This window comes from Mustela putorius, unplaced genomic scaffold, assembly GCF_011764305.1.
Source record: "Mustela putorius furo isolate JIRA1106 unplaced genomic scaffold, ASM1176430v1.1 tig00000633_pilon_pilon_pilon, whole genome shotgun sequence".
In the NCBI taxonomy this organism is placed as follows: Eukaryota; Metazoa; Chordata; class Mammalia; order Carnivora; family Mustelidae; genus Mustela; species Mustela putorius.
The window spans coordinates 171,398-182,965 of NW_025421430.1; the positions used below are offsets into that span (position 1 = coordinate 171,398).

General features: G+C 38.3%; 1 long non-coding RNA gene across 1 annotated transcript in view; it reads left to right on the forward strand.

The window, feature by feature from the left end:
* The window catches only part of LOC123392849, a 28,010-nt gene extending 16,843 nt beyond the window's left edge, over window positions 1-11,167 (forward strand). The window contains exons 3-4 of the long non-coding RNA XR_006607525.1: window positions 9,634-9,777; window positions 11,024-11,167. This is a non-coding gene — a long non-coding RNA (uncharacterized LOC123392849). The remainder of the gene's footprint in view (window positions 1-9,633; window positions 9,778-11,023) is intronic.
* The last annotated feature ends 401 nt before the right edge of the window (window positions 11,168-11,568 follow it).

Here is an 11,568-nt window from a genome sequence, read left to right on the forward strand (position 1 = left end):
GCCCTTCTTTACACGACATCTGTGTCTTTGAAGTAAATACCCAGTAGTGCAATTGCAGGGCCACAGAGAAGCTCTATTTTTAATTTCTTGAGGAATCTCCACACTGTTCTCCAAATTGGTTGCACCAACTTGCATTCCGTCCAATAGTGTAAGAGGGTTCCCCTTTCTCCACATCCTCTCCAACTCATATTGTTTCCTGACTTGCTAATTTTGGCCATTGTAACTGGTGTAAGGTAGTATCTCAGTGTGGTTTTAATTGGAATCTCCCTGATGATGAACATTTTTTCATGTGTCTGATAGCCATTTGTATGTCTTCATTGGAGAAGTGTCTTTTCATGTGTTCTGCCCATTTTTTTGACATGATTACCTGTGTGTATTGAGTTTGAGAAGTTCTTTGTAGATCCTGGATATCAGCCTTTTGTCTGTATATTCATTTGCAAATATCTTCTCCCATTCTGTGGGTTGCCTTTGTTTTGTTGACTGTTTCCTTTCTTGTGCAGAAGTTTTTGATATTTGACAAGGATTTCTTACATGCAGATATGATTGTGTTTCTTTTTTGTAAATATTGTAGTCTTTGCCTTTATAAAGAGACCATTTTGGGTTTTTATGTTTATTGATAGGATTTGTTTTAAAACTGTCTTGCTATTTGTTCTCTGTTTTTCCCACCCATCCTCTTTCCCCTTTTCTTCTACTGTCTTTGGCTTAGTTGAATTGGTTTTTGTTTTTGTTTTTAAATCCAGTTTTTATCATTTCTTCTTAGCTATAACTCTCTGGTTTTAGTTGTTCGTTTAGTATACCTCTTTAGTATGTATCTAAGGCTATCTTCCAGATTTTTTCCCTATCCAGGTGACCCCTGACCAGCTTGGGGATTAGGGATGCCAGCCCCATATAGAGTTGAAATCCCAATATAACTTATGAGTCCCCCAGAACTTACATACTTCCAGCCTACTGTTTACAGGAACACTTACCAATAACATAAGCAGTCAGTTAACGTATTATGTATGCTGTCTATATTTTACAGTGTATAATGTGGTGAATTAAGTTAGAGAAAAGAAAATACGAAGAAAATCATAAGGAAGAGAAATACTGTATGATAAATACAGTATTTTTCATACCATGTATTTTTTGAAAAAAAAAAATCCACTTGTAATTGAACCCACGTAGTTCAAACCATGTTGTTCAAGGTTCATCTGTAGTTGAAGAGTACAGGTGTGTGGCCACTTTCCTGTAACTAGCCTTTCTGCGATAGTGCTGTTGTAATCCTCCGTAAAAAAAAATTTTATATAGTCACTTATCTTTTAAAGTGATTGCAAAATATAAAAGAAGAAATCTTTCCTATTTTCCCACATACGTACCAGTTCTGGTGCTTCCATTCCTTTGTGTAGAGCCAGATTTCCATGGGGAATGTTTTCATTCTGCCTGAAGGACCTCCTCTAACATTCTTTTTTTTTAAAGGTTTTATTTATTTATTTGACACAGAGATAGATCACAAGTTGGCAGAGAGGCAGGCAGAGAGAGAGGGGGAGGCAGGCTCCCTTCTGAGCAGAGAGCCTGATGCAGGACTCGATCCCAGGACCCTGAGATCATGCCCTGAGCCGAAGTCAGGGGTTAACACTCTGAGCCACCCAGGTGCCCCTTCCTGTAACATTCTTATAGTTTGCATCTGCCAGTGATTCATTCTTCTGTTTATTTCTCAGTTTTTATTTTGCTTTTCTTCTGATAACAGCTTTTTGAGCTATAACGCATATATAGTACGGTTCATCTAGTTAAAGAGTGTGGTTCATTGGTGCTGAGTGTATTGACAGAATTATGAACTGTGGCCTCATTTCATCACCCCCAAAAGGAATCCCCTGGTTTTTCCTTGTCACTGTTCAGGGTGCCCCCAGTCCCAGTGCACACAGCCATCCCCAGTGCTAGGGAACCCCTGATAAACCCTCTCTCTAAAGATTCAGGGTTCTGGGTATTCTGTATAAATGGAATCAGATGACATGTGGTCTCTTGTGACTGGGTCCTTTCACTATCATCACGTTTCTAAGGCTCACCTTGGAAACATGCATGTTGTAGCATGTATCAGTACCTACACCTGTTAATAGCCAGATGATATTCTGTTGTATAGGTAAACCACCTTTTGGCTATGAATGAATAATGCTGCCATGAACGTGAGTGTACACGTTTTTGTATGGATCCATGTTTTAATTTCTCTGGGATTTAGGCTTAGACTCGGAATCACTGGGACAAATGGTAACTCGTTAACCTTTTGAAGTATAGGCTGTTTTCCAATGTGGCTGCACCATTTCATATTGCCAACGGTGTATGAGGCTTCCAGTTTCTGTCCTTGTTTTGAAAGACGTTTTCAGTGGGTATAGAATTCTGGGTTCAGTTTATTTCTTTCAGTACCTTAAAGGTGGTGTTCCACTGTTTTCTGGGTTTCATTATTTCAGATGAGTAATCTGCTGCCATCTTCCACCCCCCCCCCTTTTTCCTTGTCTACAAGGTGTGTCTTAGTCGCTTCTAAGATTTCTCTTTATCCCTGGCTTTTAGCAGTTTATGATGGTCCTTGGTGTTGTTTTCTACATGTTTCTTGTGCTTAGGGTTTGTTGAGCAGCACTGAGCTTTCTACTTAAAGCCTGTAGTCTGTTGGGAAATAAATAAGGAACATTTTTATAAAATGAACTAATGTTCAATCTACATACCTAATGACTATAGTTGCAGCTGGCCCAGAAGAGCTAGAATTCTTTGAATTGCCCTGGGTACTGTTTTTCCTCCATGGAAAAATTGCTTTAGAATGGACCTTAGAGATCATTTTATCCAGTCATTACATCCAGGAATCCAGTGAGCTTAAGTGACTGGCCCCAAGTCATGAAACAGGTTAGTAGTAATAGAACCTAGACTAGACTTCTCGATTAGTTTTGTCCTCTTCTGCCAAGTCGTATCACCTTTCTGACAGACCAAGCATTAGGAAGATGATAAGAGGCATTCCTCTGTACTCTGCAGTATGAGTGCTATTATGCCTTAGATTTTATGGTTTCTTTACATTGAAGATTCAGAACTGTGGTAGACACGTGTGTATTTCATAACGAAATAAGAACTGTTTCTTCTCAATTCCAGCTCTCATTTTTCTCTGTAGAAAGCACTTCCGTGAAATACTCCCCGTTACAGTCTGAACTATCTTAGACTTCCAATACTTGGGTGCTGTCATAGGAAGCCCTGTGATTTGGTTTGCACAGGGAAATTTGATACAAGGGGATTCAGGGTGTGAATTAGCTTTCTCTTGATTTGTCTGTGGACCTAATGTCTCCCAGTGGGAGAGATGTATTAATGTGGGTGGTGATTTGTAGTTGTTGCCATCACATGCATAAAACTCCCTAAGATTTCCTTTGTTTTTCGACTCCTTTCCTTTGATGATTCTTCTCGGATGATTTTCTTCATAGATGATTGTGGAGCTCCTGTAGTACTTTGGCAGAGGCGGAATGTTTTCATGCTTTTATCCTTTTTGAAGTTTATGAGATTAGCTCTACAAAACATGCATTGGAAATACTAGATTGTCTCGTCATATGGAACATCTGGTTTTCTTGGAGTTGAAGTTTGATCAGTATGCTTATATGATGCTTTCAGAAGTACATTTAGAAGTACATGATGAGAGTATTTGTTAGAGAAGTTTGAATGGAGTTTGGAAAACTGAAATGCTAAAATATTTTAAAGAATATAATTAAGAAAAGGATGTTTTTTTTAAAGGTTAGATATACATATACAGAATAGTCAGATTAATCCTTCTTGGTGTACAGGTCTGTGAATGTTCATGAACTTATTAACCCTGTAATTACAAGCAGTAATAATATTTGCATCATCCCCAAGAGAACCATTTTTTTTTTTTCATCATCAACAGTGTAGAGTTTGTTTGTGCATCCTCAGTATTTGACATTGCTGGTTCTTTGTCCTTTTGTAATACCAATATAATAGATTTAATGGTCTATCTTTGTAGTCTTAATTTGCATTGCCTTAATGACTAATGATAAGTGTCTTTTAATGCGAGGTTTTTTTTAAGATTCAATTTATTTAACAGAGATCACAAGTAGCCAGAGAGGCAGGCAGAGACAGAGAGGGGGAAACAGTCTCCCCACTGAGTGGAGATCCCTAGGTGGGGCTTGATCCCAGAACCCTAGAATCATGACCTGAGCCGAAGGCAGAGGCTTTAACCCACTGAGCCACCCAGGCACCCCATCCTTTCATGTGTTTTTATGCAAGTCACCCATCTATCTCTGGGGAAATGCCTTCAGATATATTTTTTTTTGCCCATTGCATTTATTACTCAGCTTTCATACAGGTTTTCATATATTCCAAATAACAGTTTATTAGATACATATTTTGCATATTTTCTCTCCTAGTCATTGGCTTTTCATTTCCTTCGTGGTGTCTTTCAGTGGGAGAGGGAATTTGAGGAAGGTGGTCAAAAGTCACAAATGCCAAGTTAGAAATAAGTACTAAGGATGAAATGTACAGCATCATGACCATGAGTCTGTTGTATTATGTATAGGAAAGTTGTTAAAGGAGTACATTCTGAGAGTTCTTACCCAAGGAGAACTTTTTTCCTTTTTATTGTATTTTTAGAGAAGATGATGGCTGTTCCAAACTTGTGGTAATCATTTTATGACATATGTAAATCAAATCTTCATGCTGTTCACCTTAAACTTTTATAGTGGTATGTGTCAATTATTTCTCAAACCTGGGGAAATGCCCTCTTTCAGAAAATGGAGATTTTTAATTTTTTGAAAGTCAATATATGTATTTTTTTCTTTTGCAGGTTATGCTTTTTATGTTTTGTTTTTTTGAAGATTTTGCTTATTTGACAGAGATCACAAGCAGGCTGGGAGGCAGGCAGAGAGAGGGGGGTGTGGGGAAGCAGGCTCCCTGCTAAGCAGAGAGCTCGATGTGGGGCTCCATCCCAGGACCCTGGGATGAGGACCTGAGCGGAGGGCAGAGGCTTTAGCTCACTGAGCCACCCAGGCGCCCCTGCTTTTTATGTTTTATCCAAGGAATCTTTGCATAGACATGGTCCTAAAGATTTTCCTTTATTTTTTCTCAGAAGTTTTATAATAACTTTAGTTTTACAATTAGGTATTTAATCCATTCTTATATATGGATAAGAATATGGATTGAGGTTCTTAATTTTTATGTATGGACATCCCACCTTTATCATTACCAGTTATTGAAGACTCTCTTTTCTCTAATGAGTTAAATTGGTATCTTTGTTCAAAATCAAATGATCCTATGTATGCGTGTATATGTATCTGAACTTTGTGTTTTTGCCAATACCACACCATCTTTAATTACTATTAGCAGTCATCATAAATCATGAAATCCAGTAACATCAGTCCCTCAGCTGGGTACTACTTTTTCAGAATTTTAAAAAAATTACTTTCTTACTCATTTAGAGTCTATGAGGTCCTCTTTTTTCATCCTCATTTCTGTGAAATTTGGTGAGATTGTGACTGGATTGCATTGACTCTGTAGCTAGCACTGTCCAGTAGCAATAAGAACTTCTTGTAATGAGGGGGATGTTTCCCATCTACACTGTCCAGTATGGCAGTGATGGACAACATGTGACTTGAGCACTTGAAAAGTGATTAGTGAAATTGAGGAAACGAATTTTAAATTTTATGTGATTTTAATTAAGTGCAAATGTAAATAGCCATGTATCTAGTGACTGCTGTGTTGTGTATCATAACTACAGGTCATTTTGAGGAAAATTGATTTTAACATTAATAAGTTTTCTCACCTACAAGCATGGTATAGCTCTTACTCAGTTAAGTCTCTGATTTCTCTCATCAGTGTTTCGTATATTGTAGCGTACAGATCTCCTACATATCTTTTTACATTTATCCCTGAATAGTTAATGTGTTTTTTTTTTTTATGCTATTAAGTTGTACTTTATGTTTTATTTCCAGTTGTTGGTAATATGTCAATAATATTGTATTTATTTTAGTATTTTCATGTTTCAGGTATGAAAGAACTTTGCACTCCTGGTATAAACTCAATTCTTTATTACATTTTACCCTTTTTATGTATTGCTGGATTCAATTTTCTAATTTCTTAAGGAGTTTTGGTTCCATATTCTTGAGAGAGCTGGATCGTTCTCATGTGTTGTCTTTATTTTTGGTGTTCTGATAATGCTGACTTCATAACACTGAGTTGAAAAGGGTGTTCTTTTGGGAAGGAAGAATTGGTGAAGAATTCTTTCTTAAGTTTTTGGTGGAAATTCACCAATGAAGTTGTCTTGGTGGGGGTATTCTTTTGGTTTTGTTGTTTTAATTGTTGAAGTCTTTAAGTACAAATCAGTTATTTTAAATATATATAGGTCTTTTTACTTCACCTATTCTTATGAAACCTTTGATAATTGGAGAAATTCTTTGAGACATCTCATCTAAGCTGTCACATACACAAATTGTAAGTTTCCCTTGTCCTTTTAATATCTATAAGACTTGTAATGATGTCTTTTTCTTGATTCTTGGTAGAATTTGCATCTTCTTTTTTCCTTTGACTTAATGTAGTTTTCCGTTTTTGAAACCTTTGGAAAGACAATCTTTTACACTAATAGAAAAAGACGAAGTAATACTCATTCCCTAAATTTAAGAAATGTTAACTCTTTTTGTGCATTTGATTTGGATAGTTGTTTTTTTAAATTAAGATTTTATTTATTTATTTGCCAGAGAGAGAGAGAGTCAGTGAGCACAGGCAGGCAGAGTGGCAGCAGAGGCAGAGGGAGAAGCAGGCTCCGCACCAAGCAAGGCGCCTGATGTGGGACTTGATCCCAGGACGCTGGGATCATGACCTGAGCCAAAGGCAGCCGCTTAACCAACTGAGCCACCCAGGCATTCCTGATTTGGATAGTTTTGATTAAAATATTCAAACACTGAATAATTTGCAGGAATTGAAACAGTGAGCACGTCTTCTTTTTCTCCCTCAGTGCCTTTCCGAACCACCGTTACTGAAGAAGATCTATATCATTCCTTTGCATATTTCTGTATTTTTTGGTACATATTTGTATGAATTCATCATCTGCATAAACCTTTTTTCTAGTTGGAAAATCTGTCTAAATGGTGTACTTTACGTATCTTTTTGCACCTTGGGTTTTTTGTTTTTGTTGTTGTTGTTGTTTGACTTAGCTTTGTGTGACATACAACCAAGTTGATACTGGATCTAGCATGCATAAACATAATTCCAATTTTTTTGTAGAATACCAACAGTTTGGGGTTATCAGGTTTCAGGTGTAGAAAGAGATTGGCAAATGGGAGGGTGGTAAATTGTATTCGAATCTTTTACTGTACATTTTCCTTATCCAGAAGTATAAACTTCTTTTCGTATGTTTGTTAGCTGTTTGAAATTCTTCTGTTTGTTAACTGTGTTGGAATGTTAAGAAAGTATAATCTTCTGGACATTGTTCCCAGAGTTATAATTTGAACGTTGGTGTTCCTTTCATTTAGTGCCTTTATACACTTTTCTTATGTTTTCTGTCCTTTGTCTTGTTACCTGTAATTTCAGGGTGCAAAAGGACCAGAGTATGTGCCCATCTTGATTTTCTTTCTTTTATAAGTTTCAGGTAATGTAAGGATGTTACAGTTTTCAGATGGCTCCTTTACTGTTGCTTGTTACTTTGAAATGGGAAGGAAAGCTTCTCACCTTTACTCTCTGCCTTTCTTTGTCTGGCAGCATCCATTGCATGTGAAGACTTGCTGGGTGCCATCAGTAGGTCACCAGGTGGAAAGGGGATAGCTTTGCATGCTTTATGTGGAGTTAAGAGACAAATCGGGCTCCCAAAAGATTTCCACTAACCAGATATCCCATCAGATGGGAGTTGAAGGTGTCAAGGTGCTAAGAACCTAGTTTGGTGATTTGAACTGAGATGGTAAACTTGGAATTAATAATAAAGTGTATGCCTTTGTGTGTGTCCTACAATCTCGAAGGCATGGCTGCATCTGTACCATACCTTTCTTTCTTTTTTTTTTTTATTAATTTTTTATTTTTTATAAACATATATTTTTATCCCCAGGGGTACAGGTCTGTGAATCACCAGGTTTACACACTTCACATCACTCACCAAAGCACATACCCTCCCCAATGTCCATAATCCCACCCCCTTCTCCCAAACCCCGTCCCCCCAGCAACCCTCAGTTTGTTTTGTGAGATTAAGAGTCACTTATGGTTTGTCTCCCTCCCAATCCCATCTTCTTTCATTTATTCTTCTCCTACCCACTTAAGCCATACCTTTCTGATTGAAGAGATTGTTCCAGGGTTTTTGGTTAAAAATTTAAATCCACCTCTAGAGATTGTTTTTTGCAGCTCGATGTAGAAGTTTTCAGTGCTGAATTTCTTTCCTGTGTTTGTTCTCTGGTGTTTAAGAATCAGTAGGTAATGGTTTTTTGAAATCACTTTTCTTTGGTCTGCTGTGTGGAGAGTTTATACCCCATAAAAAAGATTCATATATTGCAAGACTTCAAACGTGATGCAGCCTCAGAATATGTGAGCTACTGGTATTCTTTAGAGGTAGCAGTGCAAATATGCTATGTTGAAATTTTTTTAACTTTAAAAAAAATTTTATCTTGAAATACTTGTAGATTTATATGCAGTTATAAGAAATACTAGAGACATCTCACATCTCCTATAACCTTTATCCTGTTTTTCCCAGTGATAATGTCTTGAATGACTGTAGGAAACTAACACATCCAGAAACTTGACACTGACACAATCCAGACTTTATTTAAATTCCCAAGTTTTACTTAGACCTATCTGTGACATTGTCAGGTAGAAGAAATGAGAAAGAAAGAGAGTGTATGCATAATTAGTTGTAGGTACTGTTACCATACATGTAGTTTGGAATGCCACCATCACAGTGAAGATACAGAGGAAGTCCGTCACAAGAATCCCTACAGCCCAGTCCTCTGCTCCCAGCCTCTTCGGCAACCACTCATCTGGCCTCTCTCCAGTGATGTTGTCATTTCAAGAAGGTTTTGTAGATGGAATCCTATATATGTTACCCATTAAGAGTGGATTTTTTTCACTTAATTATAATTTATTTAAGTTGAATTCAAATTGTGTGTTTTACTAGTTATCCCTTTTTACTCTTCAGTTGGTATTCCATGCTGTGGACATACTGTGGCTATAATATCCACCCATTGTAGGGTATTTGAGTTGTTTTCAGTTTTGGGCTATGATCAGATAAAGCTGCTAGAAACACTTACGTAAAGGTTTTTTTGGTGTGAAAATAGGTTTTTCTTTCTTTAGAATAAATGCCCAAGAGTATACTTACTGAGCAATGTATTGACTGTGTTTTCGCTTTTTTTTTTTTTTTTTGACCATGTAGATGAGAATGAAATACCTGCTGTTAGACATTGCTAAACAATACACCTTAAATGGAAAACTTTCATCTTAAGTTCCTTTTAATTCTATTACAGTTTGTGTTTGAAAATACAATCTTTTGCCTTTGGTAACTGTGAGAATTTGTTGAAAACTAAATTACCTTCTACTAAAAATTTTGGAGGGTTGGGTTTTCACTTATAACAGCATTTTTTTAATATTATTATACACAATTCACCTGTCAAACAATATAGCGAGTTTATACATGTGTCCATTAAACAGATATTTATGGAGAGAGGGAGAGAGAATCCTGAAGCAGACTTCCCACTCACGATGAAGTCCAATGCCGGGCTGGATCCCAGGACCCTGAGATCGGGACCTGAGCTGAAACCAAGAGCTGACCGCGCATACCATTTGGTTTAAATGGTAAAGATGTTTCTTAATTCCCAAGATACCCATTGAAGGGCAAAGGTCAAAATGCCCCCCCCTTTGGAGCCCTGGGGACCTGGGTTCCCTGAGGCAGCGAGTCAGCAGCCTGCCTGCCTTCTTTCTCTGCATGGGCTGGCATGTCCAGAGTGCTTCCCAAGTAGGGTGTGGTGAGCATCTTTTCAGTTTTTGTTTCAACATCCAGTCTGTTGTGGATGATACTGTATAACATACAACAAAAAAGATTTCCTAGAAATAAAGTGCAAGATAACCTGTAAAGTACAAGCTCAAATGATTTTTTAGGAGAATCAATAGACACAGAACTCCTATATCACATTGCAGTACATTTCTAAATGCTGCTGAGGTTTTGTTCTTAAGATAGTTACACTTTAAGCAACAGGGCTATAGAACACAGATTTTATCTTCCTTTCCCCCTTTTTTTATTCGCCATCCCCTTTACCCAAGCTCCTCACCCTGGAGCTGAATAAGTCCATTTTGGGGGGCAATGTTTGCTCGTGCCTTCCTCTCCTGCAGTCAGTCTGCGAGGTCAGTTTATAAACATATAGAGAGTTTTACCCACACAGGTTGGAGATGAAGGGAACATGGTAAGAAATACGTCTTTATTTTATTTCATTTTGCTTGGACATTTATCTGCCCCATATTCTGACTGCAAAATATTATAGCGTCTTGATCTCGCATGTTGATGTTGAGCTGAGTCCTCAGTAGTTTGCACCTGGGCACGAAAAGCATATTTCGAAGAGGAACATTAAGATCTGATGTTTTGATGTAAAACACTTGTGTTTCCTGTGGACAATCATGGGACATTTTATGGTAATCTTTAAAGATTTCCTTTATTTATTTATTGGAGAGGGAGAGCATGAGTGGGAGAGCCAGAGGGAGAGGGAAAAACAGGCTGTCATCAGAGCAGGGAGCAGATCCTGACCTGAGCCAAAGGCAGATGCTTTACCGACTGAGCCACCCAGGTGGCCCAAGGGACATTTTTATTTCTAAGATCTTTATTTCCACCATTAAATCATTAAATAGATTGTAGTTACTTTGGTTCCAGCAGGTTTAAGTTAAAAAGAAGAGAATGCGAAAGTCTTGATTTCTCCCATGAGTCCGCAGGAAAATCACTGACCCCAAAGAAGAGCAGCCGAATCCTCATTGGCTCTTCTCCTAGGGCGGGCTCTGCAGGGATGCTTTCTATCTCACTGAGCGATAACTTGTCTCTGTGTCTCTGTCTCAGGATATTTTGCTCGAGTCCATGGCGTCAGTCAGCTGGTAAGGGCATTTCTGCAGAAGACAGAATGTCATTGTCAAATTCTAAATCTTGGGACTGGGATGGAGACCACCTTCTGGAGATTAAAGGTAAGTGAACATTCGCCCTCTTCTTTCCCGAATTGTTTCATTTGTGAATGTGGCCGCCTGGTTCAAAATGTTCAAAATATATTAGGAGGTGACTGCCTCTCTCCCACACCTGTCCCCAGCTACTTGCGCCTGCTGCCACCGTCAGCCACGTACTTGAGGTCACCGGGTCCCCGGTGAAGAATGGGTGCCTGGCTTCTCATCCTTTGCTGTTATCAACAGGGCTCCTGATCAAAACCCTTATCGACGTGTCCTCTGCATGAGTGGAAGACCCTGCCAGTGGGACTGTGAGCGCTAGACCCCCGTGTCTGCTGTATTCACAGTCACGAAGATTTTATTGTCAGCGTGACAGTGTCTTCAGTACAGTTTAGAGATGTGCAAGGCTGGTGATAGTGATATGTACAAAGGCCTTTCATAGCTGCTCCC